General features: G+C 41.1%; 1 protein-coding gene across 1 annotated transcript in view; it reads right to left on the reverse strand.

Moving 5' to 3' along the window:
* The window catches only part of INPP4B (inositol polyphosphate-4-phosphatase type II B), a 496,781-nt gene that overhangs the window by 379,806 nt on the left and 101,161 nt on the right, over positions 1-15,814 (reverse strand). The window contains exon 3 of the mRNA XM_023754658.1: positions 2,598-2,726. The gene's annotated coding sequence lies outside the window, so the exon portion shown is untranslated. The remainder of the gene's footprint in view (positions 1-2,597; positions 2,727-15,814) is intronic.

Genomic DNA, 15,814 nt, shown 5'->3' on the forward strand with positions numbered 1-15,814 from the left:
ACATTGTCATAATAATCTCGACTCGGGTAATGGCTGTAGAAATGAAGAAGGGAGAGTAGACGGAGAAATAATGTGAAGAAGAATCAAAATGATTTTCTACTCATGGAAGGCGAAGGGGCTGGAGAGTGTGAAAGGATGGTCCCTATTTATTAGATGGAGCAGGCAGTGGGAAAAGTCCGTCTGCAGCCTGGGAGAGAGAAATAACTCCTAGGAATGTCTGTGTGTCCCATTAAGAAGCTGAGTTTGAAGAGAACATTTAACCTGTGCAGCTACAATGCCAGTAAGGGGCAGAACCAGTGCTTAACCCCAAACCTAAGCTCAGAAGTTTCTACAGCCTATATGAAGGTCAGTGTCTACTGAGACTCTCCGAGGGAGGGTTTTTAAAAAAAACACCCTGCAAATGTCTGCAACTGTCAGTTTTGAAATGCACAAACCATCAGACTTATGTGAAATTATAAGCAACTCATAAAAAATGTAAAAGAATAGTGAAGTTCCCTTTCTATCTGTGAGTTGCATTGGGCTTTCTGTACCCAGAAGGACCGTGTTTCACAGGCTCCCAGGGCTTTCACCAGTCACCTGTTTGACTGTCAGAGCCTGGACAACCTCAGAGATCACTCACTCCAGGGTCATCCCTTTAAAGGTCAAGTATCTGATCCCGCACATTCAAATATTTGGAATACAGCTGAATCCACAGGCAGCAGCATAACCGAGGGCAGCTCTCAGGGTGGGCAGAAGACCCATTGCTCAACCCACGTGGTTCTAGGCATTAACAGCCTTGACAGGAAATGAGGGTGGGCAGAATATGCTGATCACAAACCATAACTAGACACCTTCCAGCAATCCACTCCTGGTGATGAGAGGTGTTGTTGAGACTAGAGTCTCCCCCTCTAGTCTTTCCGTAAAGGGAGATGGTGAGGCTAAGAGGACTCATCCTCCCCGCAGAAAGCGTGGAATGAACGAGAAAAATCTCTTCATTTTCAAAGGCTGAATGAAGACAGGCTGAAATAAGTAAGTTTATTCTCACTAAATTTTTTTTCTTATTTCTGATAGCTGTAATAACAGTAAAATAAATGCATCCACATTGGGAAAAGTACCCATAAAAAGGCACCGCTTCTCTTAAATTACCACAGCCAAAGTCAACACATTTTTAATCCTTCTCTAACCACAGTTCATTACAGACTCTAAGGAAGGTTTTTCATCATGGCCATTCATTTGTGTATGCTTCTGAAAAGAAATAAAAAACACTTCTAATTCGGGTACTCTACCTTCTCGCAATTAAAACACTAATTTACTTGAGACACTGCTTCTCTATAACAACCATGTTTTCAAAATTGACACTCCCCGGAATTTGCTAGGAACAGCTGAATGCATAGGGAGAGACACAGCTTCAGTGAAAAGATTACAGTTCCGGAGCTAACGTGGGAGAACCTGTAAGCTCAGGGTTGAGCCTTTCTCCTCCGCATCCACGCCTCTGATTTTAGTTTGGCTTTGAATAATCCTTCCCCCTTCCCCTTCCCTTTTTTCTTTTTCTATTTGCTGTTGGATAGAATATTAAGTCATAGGGAGAGAGAGCAGTCTGATCTTACCAAGGAAGTTGTTTTTCTCAAGTCCTTTCCTTCTCAAGTGGGTTCCCAGCCCAACCTTACTCAGTGTGATCTAAAGCTTCTCACTTCTGGTGACTCACCAAGGTCCAAAGTCCGCCACAGCACTACCTGAATGCTTGACTCACCCAGAAATCCACTTGTTATTGGAACTCTTTTCTTCTTCCGCTCATATAAAAAATGGGATTTAGAAATGCTGAAGCAATAACTAGACGAAGAAATAAAGGACTTGGACCTGGGACTTCATTGCTATCATCACTTCCTTTCTCTCTCCCCTTCATATACATATAATTCCAAGCGTCCCAAAGAAGCTACTGAAAACTTGGCACCTAAGTATTTTTCTAAAAATACCCAAAAGTGACCACTCTCAAAAAACAATGATCTCTTTCCCATCGTTGATATATTAAGAGCAGAAGGAATGCATTCATAATCTTGTTAGATAATCATAGATATACAGTAAGTAATAGCTACTAAAGACGATATTATTTTATGAGATGTACTTCAATATACAATTCAGAACCACTTGGGATTGAGGCAGGATTGCTTCTCAGTTGGAAAAAAAATTCGGAAAGGTATTTTTGAACTTTTTAGTAGGTGATAATCCAGTAATTCTGAGAAACATTTTACAGGCATATAGAACAATTTACTATGGTACTTGCAAATGGATTATTAATACTCATAAGTCAGTAGTCTTGACCTTTCCAAATGTCACTGTTTTGCTGAAACTAGACCTTAAAAATTATGATATTTACCTTAAAATTTTTAGGTGAATGAGGTAGCAAATTAATGAATTATTTAAATATAACACATTTATTCTGATTATGGGCATGAATGAGAAGGAATTTGTTGTTTCATTGCCAGGGACTGCACACACACACACACACACACACACACACAAATTCTGCCCCTGTGTCTTATAAATTCTAGATGGCAACAGGATGGTAAGAAGGAAAGAGAAAACTACAGAGTCTTCCTTTATTTATCTTAACTCTTGACCTTACATGTTGGAAAGGTGAAGGATAATTGCGGCCAGTGTTTCTTCAATTCTATAGCCTTCTGGAACAGACAACATCAATTTCATAGCAATGTCATCACCATTTATTCCCATCACAGTGGGCTGCTTGCCTGATGAAAACATAATTGGAAAAAAGTTCTTCTTATGTGGCATTGTAAACCATCTGCCATATTCAGGTTTTACAATATGTAGCAAACTCAAAAAGAAAAAAAATAGAAACAGAAGTGTTAGGGACAGTATCAGCATCTAAGAGCTACAAAGAGATGACATTATTAGGGAAAGATACGCAAAAACTGACAGCCTATGAACATGCAAAAATACATATCACTGCAAAGACACATGAATTTTCATTGCTTTCCACATCTTCCTCTGTGTGCTTTAATATATTCCCAATCTACCAAGGAATGATTTACTTACATTCATTTATTAACCACCCCATAGTGCTATGTGCCAAATCTGTTCTAACTGCTTTATAAATATTAAATCACTAAGTTTGCATAACAACCAATTTTCTACGGTAAGCACTGCTATCATGCCCATTTTACAGATGAGAGAAACTGAGAGGAAGAGCAGGATTGAAACTGGGGCAGTCTGTAGATGGATCTCCACTCCTACCATGACATGGTTGGTGCTGGTGACTGCTTCTGGCCACTGCCAAAATAATCATAAAAATTTCTCTAAAATGTAAGTAACTAAAAAAATTAGGGTTATATTCTACGATTAATTTCAAAGTTAGCACTGACATCCAAATTCACATTCTCGTATTGGTAGCTCATGGAATATGTGTTTTCTTTCCTGAAAAGCTTTCTTATAAAACATAGGTCAATGTTTCCTACAAAACATTGTCTTTCCTATACAAGACAAAAGATGCTTTCATTTCACTGCTGATGAATAGTGATTCAATCCACTAAAAATATATACATATGTATTTTATTTATATATACTTAACAACTGCCACCTCTCATACATAAATTTTCTATATGTAGGAAATACAAAGGTAGGAAAATAAAATCACTATAATTTTTCCCTTCCCCTCCAAAAGATGATTGATTATTTTGGATGAGGAGCTAGGTATAAGAATCAATAACACCCTCCCCTCACACACAAAAAAAGTAGGAGAAAGTAGGGAATAAATAAAACTGAGACAAAGAAATTAGTTGGTATCTCCCACAGGGAACTACAATATGTACGAAAGAAGTCATATCATTTTTCAGTGTCTGTGAAAGAACGGAAAGAAACCAAAATTGCTTCCTTATGTATTTTGTTTCATACCAAATAATGAATTGATGTTCAATGACTTTGATATGTTCCCTTGTTAAACAACCACATTCCAGGAGCTCCACACTTCTTACTCTCTCTTTTTTTAATCCCTGAATATTCATTTGAAAATTATGTTAGAGCCCTCATTATACTTGCTTCTTTATCCACTGAAAATTTTCAACACATTATGAAAATTAATTAATATTTTACTGCAATTTTTTTCATTACAAAGTCAGAGCATTAACATTTATTAAAGTGTCATGATTTTGTGGGGAGAGATAAAATACAAACTGGACATTTGGGGAAAATAATTTTGAGCTAATTTGACTGGGGGAGGAGGAAAGACTCAGTACCCTACAAGAGACTATAAGCTCCAGGAATGCAGAATCTGCACTGATTCGGAACTTGGTAGGAAATGAAACACCCAGAAGATGATCTCTGATTAAGTCATTTTAAACCCTACTTAAAAGAAGAAGAAAAATGTATATTAGCAATTTTTTGTTGTTGCTAATCCTCACCCGAGGATATTTTTTCCATTGATTTTTTTTAAAGAGAGAGAGTGGAAGGAAGGGAGAGAACACAGAGAGAGAAACATAGATATGAGAGAGACATATTGATTGGTTGCCTCCTCCATGCACCCCAACCAGGGTGGGGATTAAACCTATAACTGATGTATATGCCCTTGACCAGAATCAAATCTGCAGCCCTTCAGTCCCAGGGCAATGCTCTAACCATAGAGCACCGGTAAGGGCAAGCAATTTTTAAACAGTATGTCATTCCAATATTTCTGCATGTGAATAAATGCTTTTACAGACCTCAGATGAACTGCTAATCGCAGATTACACTACCTGCCACCCACACATAGCACGCACACCTAATTATTCATGAATTACACTTCCTTCTCCTTTCATTTCAGACCTCATTTCTCTTTTCTACATCTCATTACACATACACCCACCCCTGAAGAAAGACATATCCTTTTCCAACCTATAACAATACCAAGTTCCTCATAAGATCTTCTCTCTTATTCTAAAGTTGTACCTGAGAATTACCTTCCTGTTTCCTACCTGGTTCCCATTAAAATTTATTCCCTTCACTAGTCCAGCCCCACCTGCTCAAAGATTCCTGGGGTCCTCACTCAGTCCTCTGCTGTCTTCTAGAAATTGAAGAGAGCACAGTGGGGCAGCAGGTGGGGAGGAAAAGATAAGGGGGCCTGGGCACCCCCAGATGGAAATCTATTATGCATTCAGAAACATTTCAAATCCACCCAGTGCCTACCCATCTGCTCCATTTTTTCCCTTTTCTTCCCCCTTGATTTTTCATTTTGACCCCACACCTTGACTTCTCACTCCACCAACCCAGTTAACCTCAGTAAGATTTGATTTGGTCATGTAGAGGAAAATAGCTCACCATTATTCACATATACCGATTAACATTTATGTTTAAAGTAGGCCAACGATAATTACATATAATCATAAAATGCCTAAGAATCTTTGTTGTGAGTTTTATTTAATAACAATGCTCTATTCTTATCACATGTGCTCAGTCTTTATAAATTCTTACATAAGTAGAAAAATCAATTCCTCACAATAAAAAAAAAGTCAAAGATGTATAGTTTCACACCTTTGTAGAGATTGCAAACATAAGTCTGTGGAAAGGTAAGTTTTATTAATAGCCGTGGGATTAAATAAATGAATAATTTGATGGTTTTGGCATAGAGTGTGGCAAAGAGGTAATTCAAATCAGATTTTCCCAAAAGTAAAGAAAACACTAGGACACTAAAGGAAACATAGACCTATATTTTAGCCAAATGATACATTTAAAGGCAATGTTGATCAATAGTGCTTAATTGTGCCTGATATGTGGAAAGCATGCAGGAAATATTAATTGAATAAATGAGTGAATGAATTGCTTTTCTGGTTTATACCAGGCTGTTAAAATAAACTTGAAAATAATTAGCCATTTTCTACCTTCTTCAGTTGCTTATCACTGCTTTGCAGTCCGTCAACACTAAAGGTTTACTTTTCTTGGATTGTCAGTAGTAGGTCCCATTAATTTTTATCTTCTGTTTCCAAAGCCCTTTCAGTCTTTGGAGACTGCCTGTCATACGTCCCTGTTGTTGAATTCAATTAGGTCTATAAAGCTCCATATCACTGGCACATACAGTGATGGAATTCCACTCAACAGCTGGAGTGGTAAGGGAAGGAGGCTGCCTTGTCTCCCGAGTGGTCTGGGCATTGGAAGGCCTGAGAGCAAAATGGACCTAACTGACAAGTTCTGAGCTATCTCCACTCCTTAGGGTTTCTCCAGTAATAAGTAAGAAGTTACACTGATGCTCGTGTAGCAATGGGGTATTCAACCTCTTAGCGATACTAGGAGTTGATGGGAAGTTGGAAAGACATCAAAATAGAACATTGTTTCTCACAATTAAAACACCGTATTCCAGTAAAAGCACAGTGAGAAATGTGCATGTGGTTATTATTTACACAGGAATGTCTGCTCCTCTGCTTGTAGGATTAGAATGGATACAGAGAAAGAAGCAAGCATTTAAGTGATTTGAGATTTTTTTAAAGTATGACATTTTTTATCTGGGTGAGTGTTCCAGCTCCTCCTCTTATTAACTCTCTCGGACTAGATTCTTACACTTCTTGTACCTGTACCTCTCTTTTCTCCATTGTAAAATGTGAGGAAATAATGCTTACCCTCCAGGTTTGTAAGTCCCATGGTTGGCACTTAGAAAATATTCAGTGAATGGCTGGCAAGCATTGAACAGGTACTCAATAAAAGCACATATATATGTGTGTGTATATATATATATATATATATATATATATATATATACATATTTATATATATTATATAGTTACATATCATATATAATATGCTACATAATATGATATATACTATTATTATATTGTATTACATACTAGAGGCCTGGTGCACAAAAATTTGTGCACTCGGGGGAGGGGAGGGGGGTCTCTCAGTCCGGCCTGTGCCCTCTTGCAGTCTGGGACCCCTCAGGGGATGACCACCTGCTGGCTTAGGCCTGCTCCCCGGGGGATTGGGCCTAAGATGGCAATCAGACATCCCTCTGGCAGCCCGGGAGCCCTCAGGGGATGTCCACTTGCCAGCAGGGAGCAGACCTAAGCTGCAGTCGGACATCCATAGCACTGCTGAGGAGGCGGGAGAGGCTCCCACCACCACCGCTGTACTGGCAGCCATCAGCTTGGCTTGTGGCTGAGCAGAGCTCCCCCTGTGGGAGTGCACTAACCACCAGGGGGAAGCTCCTGCATTGAGTGTCTGACCCCTGATGGTCAGTGTGTGTCATAGTGACCAGTCATTCCCAGTCATTCTGCTGTTAGGGTCAATTTGCATATTATCCTTTTATTATAAAAGATAGAGGCCTGGTGCATGGGTGGGGGCCAGCTGGTTTGCCCTGAAGGGTGTCCTGAATCAGGGTGGGGGTCCCGCTGGGGTGCCTGGTCAGCCTGGGTGAGGGGCTGAGGGCTGTTTTCAGACTGGCCATACCCCCTTCAGGGAGGGGGGTCCTGCTGGGGTGGCTGGCCAGCCTGGGTGAGTGGCTGATGGCTGTTTGCAGGCTGGTCACAGCCTGTTCAGGGTGAGGGGCCCCGCTGGGGTGCCTGGCCAGCCTGGCTGAGGGGCTGATAGCTGTTTGCAGACTAGCCACAGCCCCTTCAGGGTGGGGGACCCCGCTGGGGTGCCTGGCCAGCCTGAGTGAGGGGCTGATGGCTGTTTGCAGGCTGGCCACAGCCCCCAGCCACCCAAGCTCCCAGTGGAGGATGGCTGGAAGCAGGTATCTGGGATTTATTTATCTTCTATAATTGAAAATTTGTTGCCTTGAACAGAGGCCACAGCCGGCCAGGGCAGACGGGAAGCTTGGCTTCCTCCATCACTGGGGCAACGAAGCCTCCTGCTTGCTCCAGCTCCGTGGCTGCCGGCCGCCATCTTGGTTAGGTTAATTTGCATATAGTCACTCTGATTGGCTGGTAGGCATGGCTTGGGGCATAGCAGAGGTACGCTCAATTTGCATGTTTATCTTTTATTAGATTAGATATTTATAGATTATATGTAATATATATATGCTTATATATACAGTTGATTCTTGAATAATGTCAGGGTTGGGACACTGTCACCCCACACAGTCGAAAATCCATGCATAACTTTTGGATCCCCAAAAACATAACTACTATTAGCCTACTGTTGACCGAAAGCCTTACTGAGAGCATAAACAGGCAGTGAACACATACTTTGTATATTATATGTATTATATACTGTACTCTTACAATAAAGTAAGCTGGAGAAAAGAGAATGTCATTAAGGAAATCATAAGAGAAAAATGCATTTACAGTGTTTATTGAAAAAAATTGACGTTTAAGTGGACCCACACAGCTCAAAGCCAATTCCAGGGCCAACTGTATTTTAAAGAATTACAGTGTCAGGGAGAGCAGGTTGCTTTGGGTGGGTTAGACAGTTATGATCCCACATGCCCCACAACAGTCTCCACCTGCTGTAATCCACACCCAAAGACTCTGACTGCTGCAGGAAGAAGGGAAATAGAAATACCAACCCCAGTACCAACCTCCTTATCACAGAAATGATGGCCAATAATAAAGCCAACAACAAAACCATTCTTCTGTCAGCTGGATCATGTGTCCCTTTTACTGCTCTCTGTATCCTCCTGCCGACGCCAGCGGAGGATTGCACATTTATGGGCTGGTGACTAGAAGTGGGGAGATGGCTCCACGGGATGGCCGGCCAAGCACATACGTGGAAACTTGAAGAACAATTAACTGTTATATCTGGGGAACATGATAAAAGTCCACCCACAGAGAGCCCACAGAGGATGGGGATTCAGAAATGGCTTCTTCAGTCTGGCTGGAACAAGCTTTCCCACACAGCCACAGCTTCCCGTGGCCCTTCCTCCTTCAGAATCCTGGGCATTATTTTCTCCTGCATGTGGACCTACTGAGCAGGAATTCCTGACATTAAATGCTGCCTCTACAGTGACTCTCAACCTTACCCTGGCTGGAGAAAGTGACTTAAAGCACAGAAAGGAGAGTAGCACCAAGATACCATGTTCTCATGTCATCTTCTGTTGTGCTGTCACTGGGGACAGAAAATAGCCAATGTATCAACAGAGTGCTTCTCAAACTTGTCAGGATTCAGCTTAAATAACCTCTCCTTGATAAAGGCTTCCCTGACTCTTTGAACCAGAATTTAGTGAACTTCCTCATACCCTCAAATAACCAGCATAGGCTGCTTATATAGCCTTATGTATCAGCATTTCATATAATACTGGTTTGGTAGTGATGAACTCCTTTAGCTTTTCTTATCTGTGAAGCTCTTTATCTAACCTTCAATTCTGAATGATAGCTTTGCTGGATAAAGTAATCTTGGTTGTAGGTTCTTGGCATTCATCACTTTGAATATTTCTTGCCACTCCCTTCTGGCCTGCAGTTTCTGTTGAGAAATCAGCTGACAGTTGTATGGGTACTTCCTTGTAGGTAACTGACTTTCTTTCTCTTGCTGCTTTTAAGGTGTCTTGGTGTGGTCCTCTTTGGATTCCTTTTGTTTGGGGTTCTCTGCGCTTCCTGGACTTGTAAGTCTATTTCTTTCACCAGGTAGGGGAAGTTTTCTGTCATTATTTCTTCAAATAGGTTTTCAATATCTTGCTCTCTCTCTTCTTCTGGCACCCCTATAATTCGGATGTTGGTACGCTTGACGCTGTCCCAGAGGCTCCTTACACTATCTTCGTATTTTTGGATTCTTTTTTCATTTTGCTTTTCCGGTTGGGTGTTTTTTGCTTCTTCGTATTTCAAATCTTTGACTTGATTCTTGCGATCCTCTGGTCTGCTGTTGGGAGTCTGTATAATATTCTTTATTTCAGTCAGTGTATGCTTAATTTCTAGTTGGTCCTTTATCACAACATCGAGGGTCTCACTAGATTTCTTGAGGGTCTCATTAAGTTTATCGGCGGTTTCTAGAAAATTCTTTTTTTTTTTAAATATATATTTTATTGGTTTTTTACAGAGAGGAAGGTAGAGGGATAGAGAGTTAGAAACATCGATGAGAGAGAAACATCGATCAGCTGCCTCTTGCACACCCCCTACTGGGGATGTGCCCGCAACCAAGGTACATGCCCTTGACCGGAATCGAACCTGGGACCCTTCAGTCTGCAGGCTGACGCTCTATCCACTGAGCCAAACCGGTCAGGGCTCTAGAAAATTCTTGAAAAACCTTAAAAGTGTGGTTTTGAATTCTATATCCAGTAGTTTGCTTTCCTCCATTTCTGTCATTTGTGTCCTGTTTCTTTGTCTCAGCATTTTTTATGCTTCGCTGTGTTGATAGAGTGGCTTTCTGTGCTAAGTGTCCTATAGGGCCCAGTGGCTCAGCCTCCCCAATTACCTGAGGTAGACACTCTTGGTGCACCCCCTTTGTGGACTTTGTTCACAGTCTTGTTGTAGTTAAGCCTTAATTGTTGTAGGTAACACTGGGAGGATTTGACCTCCAGGCCAGTTGGCTGTGAGAATCAGCTGTGTCTACGGTGGGAGAACTTCTGTGCTGAAGACACCCTTCTGGGGCAAGACTTGCTTCAGCGGGGCTTTGGTGCTCACTGAGTCTGCCCCCTGAGTGTGTCCCTTATAGATCTGAGGAGTTGTAATTGGATGGTCCCACTCTGACCACTGGGTACACTGGCTCTTGGATCTAAGGAAGTGATGATCCAGCCTCTGCCTGAGGCTACCCAGCAGAAGCCAGCTGTAAAGCGATGCAAGTTGCCCTGGGGCCTTGGGGCAGCTGCAGTTTGTTAAGTAATTTTCAGATTACAAAGGGCTGGGCCTTTCATATGCAAAAGCTTCCGTGCACAGCTTGGGCAGGGCGGGGTCCCAGGGGATCAACAGGGCAGGCGGAGCAAGCAGTATGGCTGCTCTCAGTCCTGCCTTCAGAGGTCCTGGCAATCGCTGCGAGTGCCTCTGAGAGAAAGCTGCCCTCGAGTTCCGACCAATGCCAGACAGTCCCGTTTCTCCCTTATGAGTCTGGGTCCCCAGAGACTTGCCTGGAACTGGAGCTCAGAGCCTGAGACTCCCTCCTGATTGAAAAAGACAATCATGGTCTCAGCCGCCAGCCCTCTCCGCATGCACCTCCGCACCTTTGTATTTTACTTCTGCACCACACCTCCTCTGAGTCTTGGTATGCTTTTCTCTTTCCTTCTAGTTTTAGAATTTCCACTCAGCCAGCCTTCCTGTGGTTCTGGATGATGTCCGTTCCGTCTTTTAGTTGTATTTTTGAAGGGTTGTGCAAGGCAGCAATCTCTGGTGTTTACCTATGCCGCCATCTTGGTTTCTCTCTTGTGTGTTCATTTGTACAGCAGTCCCCTGCCTTCAGTTGTGCAGCTCCCTGGACATTAGGAAAATGACACTCATTGTGATCCCTGATGGCACTGGCTCCAGACAGGCAGGATCCATTAAGTGTCACGTAGCTCCATGAATGAATGAATAAATGAATGAATGAATAACTGGAAATGCAGATTTGGTGGAAACCAGAACACAGTTTCCCTATGTGACATCTGGCTAGCCCTGAGAGCTTCAAGCTATTCAACAAAAGCCTGTTAATCCTTAATTTGGCTGGAAAAAAACTTTAAACTCTGATAAGGGTCAAAAGAAGAGAAATTTGCTGTGAAATACCGTTACCCCTAAGAAGTGTTAGCCTCATTATTTTGGCTCTCGGTTCAGCCCCAAATCCCACTTGACCCACAGTATAGCAGAATCATTATGAGAGGCCAAACGAAAGGGAACAGTATAAAAAGAAAAAGAGAGAAGAGAAAACAAGGAAAATCTTTATTGGACAGAAAGAATAGGTGGATTCACTCAAGGAGAAAATCAAAATGAGAATTATAGCAACTTTAAAAAAAGCTGCAGAGGATTTTGAAAACCTACTTGAAAGTAACAGATGAGATGACGAAGGCCCAGAGTGGACTGGGAGGCGACCAAGATTAATGAACTGAATCAGGGTTTTCTACCAACTATCTATTTTCTCCACTGTACCCCACTGCCTTTCTAATACATTTCTATTGCTGCTACGTTATGAATTTAAAAGTTCTACAGTAAAAAATAACATAAACATGTAATCTATAATAACAAAAGCATAACATGCTAATTAGACCAGATGTCCTTCTGGACAACCTTCTGGACGAAGCTGAGGTTGCAAGGGAAGCCCAGGTCCTGGGTGTCTGCCAGCGGCCAGAGGGAAGCCCAGGTCCCGGGTGGCAGAGGGAAACCAGTTCTGGCAGCCAGGGGAAGGAAGGCCTACTTTTGCACGAATTTCATGCATCAGGCCTCTAGTAATAATATAAACACCTCTGAGTCCCTAATTCCTCATCAAAAATGTGAAATGATCACAATAGCTGATTCATAGAGCCTTTGTCAGTATTACCTAAAATGAGTGTAAAGTGCTTAGGGCAGAGATGGCATATGAAAGCACTCCATAAATATTACTAGTATTAGCAACTATCATCTGCTTCAAACTCATGTCCATTTCAATGCAGTTCTTCCAGGAAAAACTGGCATGAAAACAGAACTAGTACAAGCATGACATAATGGATGCCATGTCACAAAATTGAAGCTGATGATAACATGACCATTACACCTTTGACCCTGTGGTTACTATTATGTATAACCGACCTAGTTGCTCCAATAATTCAAGGTGCTGTATGCAAAATTACATATTGTGTGTGTCCAGGTTACATTTAAGAAATTGAATCTCTGCCTGTGCCATTTCATTGCTGTTACAAATGCACTAAGTTGCAGAGTAAGAACTCAAATGCTTATTAACTGGCCTGGACACCATTTATGACTCCCTAGTGGTCCACAGGTAACATCTACATTTCCACTCAATAACCAGCTAGCGAAAATTTGTTTATTTAACAAATATTTATTGAGCTTCTGCCCTGGCCAGTGTGGCTCAGTTAGTTGAGTGTCATCCCATACACCAAGAGGTCTAGGTTCCATTCCTGGTCGGGGCACATGCCTGGATTTCGGGCTTGATCCCCATTAGGGAGCATGCAGGAGGCAGCCAATAGATATTTCTAACATTGATGTTTCTCTCTCTCCCTCTCTCTTTCTCTCTCTAAAATCAATAAAAACATATTTAAAAATAAATATATATATTTATTGAGCTTCTAATATGTGCCAGGCATTTGCTTGGTGTTAGGATACAGCAGTAAACAAAGCAGGCTAAAATCCCTGACATATTAGAACTTCATTGTAGCAGAAGAATGACCCAGAATGTAAAGGGCAGAAATAAACATGTTTAACCTTTGGAATTGCCATCTATGAAGCTCAAAGGTAAGCTGCCCTTATATTGGAAATAAAGGGATTTTTAATAAAAAATTTTCTTTTGCCTTGCTGGTGTTCTCAGTGGTTGAGCATTGACCTAGGACCCTGGTTCAAATCCTGGTCAGGGCACATGACCGGGTTGCAGGCCTAATCCCCAATAAGGGTTGTGCAGGAGACAGTGGATCCATGATTCTCTCTCATCAGTGATGTTTCTACCTCTCTCTCCCTCTCTCTTCCTCTCTGAAATCAAAAACAACATATATTTTTTTTAGATTTTCTTTTACCTTGATGCTGTGCACACTATCTGGTAAGATCTTAGGCTTCTACATTATGACCAATTATGTTACCTGAGATGCCTTTAACTTTATTTGCATAAGGAATACCAGATGAGAATAATACATCAAAAGAAATAATATGAGAAAAGTCTGCTGGGGATGAGGACAATAATTATAGATAACTTAAATCAGAAATACCAAAGCTTTAAAAGGAATGTATAAATCATGTCACCAAGGGAAAGCAAAAGGCACAAAAGTCACTTCTAGGGCCCACTCACCTAATCTCCAACATGCCCACCTTCCTCTCTGACTCGGCTGTCTCCACTTTTAAACCTAAGCAGCACTTGTAGTTTGGGATCACACTCAAGGCTTGGCAATGCAAAATATCACCTCCTCCCTCCACACCTGTTGCCACGAAAATAGCAAATCCAAATCCAGACTCTAAATATAAGGAACAATTCAAACATAACATGCTTTCTTTTTGAATCTGACTGTATGGAATTTAATAAAACACTGCATATTTTATTATTTATAAAATTTTGTGCCACCTTTACATCCTGTAAGATTTATAACAAATACACACATCTGTATCTATTTATGCATACATGTGCATACACAACATATACTATACATACACACATGTATGTGTGTGGGAGGCTGAGCAGCCATTAGGTGCTGTTTGAACAGAACACTGCTGTTTGGAATGGCAAGATGGATGCCAGCACAGGAACAGAGAGAAAAAATACAGGAAAACTGCAATAGAGCATCCTAAGTGGTATGGCAAGGTTTGCCATCCTTGGTGATGAAGGGCATGGAATTGGATACCTAATTCAGCCTTAGACAAAAGAATGGTCAGGGAAGACATCCCAGAAAAAGTACCACCTGAGCTAGTTTTGATTAATAGATAGAAGCTAGCCAAAAGAATGTCTGGGGCGGGAGGATGTGCAAAGGCAGATGATATAAGAGAATGTGTGATACTGTGAAAAACTAAGAAGTTGTTCAGAACACCTCGAGGGGAGCATGTATTTGAGGCACAATAAGCAATTGTCCCTTTCTATTTCTCTTCATTGTGACCATGGGCCACACCGCTATGTAGTTTGCATGCCCCAGAGTACATGACAAGGTGCCTTATGCATCATAGATGTTCAATAAATGCTCTAAGAATTAAATAGCTTATATTCAGTAACACTTGGCCAAGTAAGAGTAAAACCCAATAATAAAAATTCCATTTAATACTTAGTTTTTATATATTCTCACCCTCTATTTTAATTTCTCACTGGAAATAAAACAGAGAATGTAGGAAGAGATGTTGCATATTTCTTAGCCCTGTTTATCATTAACTAGAAAGTCCTGCTAGATCTTGAAAGTCCAATTAGTAACTTTACAAAACTATCTCATTACAGGCATGTGTGGGTCACCTCCTAGTGCTGCTTTGGGTGATTTTAGTTCAATTGCCCAAATTATAGTCAAGGATAGCCACCATTAATAAATTCCCATAAAGACTTGTGTTTTCCCTGCAGGTTGGAAAACCAGGAATATACAAGCATTTAGATTTAACAGAGAAATATCAATATAAAAGTCTCTCTCAGTGTTTGGTGATACGGAAAGGAGGTCCATTCAGAAGGTAGTGGCAATTTCCAAAGTAACCCCTCAAAGTAGTATTTGTTATTTGGATGAAGCCATGTTTTGTCATTTTATGAAATGGTACATCTACCTCTTAGGAGCTGACTCATAGCCACTAAATTTGTGAGCCTGATGAAAACCAGAATGAAAATCTCTTGTGTGTGTGTGTGTGTGTGTGTGTGTGTTTCAATAAAATTTTACTTATAAAAATATGTGGCAGGCCAAATTTGGCTCATGGGCCATTGTTTGTCCACCCCCAACAAACGTTTACATTGTATACACAGTAAAACCATACAAAATAGAAAAATATATTGTCGATAAATTTAGTAAGTAAGGATAACTATCATTGTTTGAGTCAAAGAACATTTAAGTTAGAGAGAAATGTTACAATTACACTCACTTTGTCGTTTGTAACGAAAGCATAGATAGTACAAAAATAGTGTGAAGTGGACAAGAACCTGAAACTAGTTTATTCAAAACCTTCTTCAATTAACCACTATACTGCAAAGGATTTTTTAAATAATTATGTTTTTATTGATTTCAGAGAGGTAGAGAGTGATAGAAACATCAATGATGAGAATCATTGATCGACTGCCTCCTGCATGCCCTCTACTGGGGACTGTGCCCAGAACCCAGGCATGTGTCCTGACTGGGAAGCAACTGTGATCTCCTGGTTCATGGGTCATC

This window comes from Myotis lucifugus, unplaced genomic scaffold (genome assembly GCF_000147115.1).
Source record: "Myotis lucifugus unplaced genomic scaffold, Myoluc2.0 scaffold_1, whole genome shotgun sequence".
NCBI classification, from domain to species: Eukaryota; Metazoa; Chordata; class Mammalia; order Chiroptera; family Vespertilionidae; genus Myotis; species Myotis lucifugus.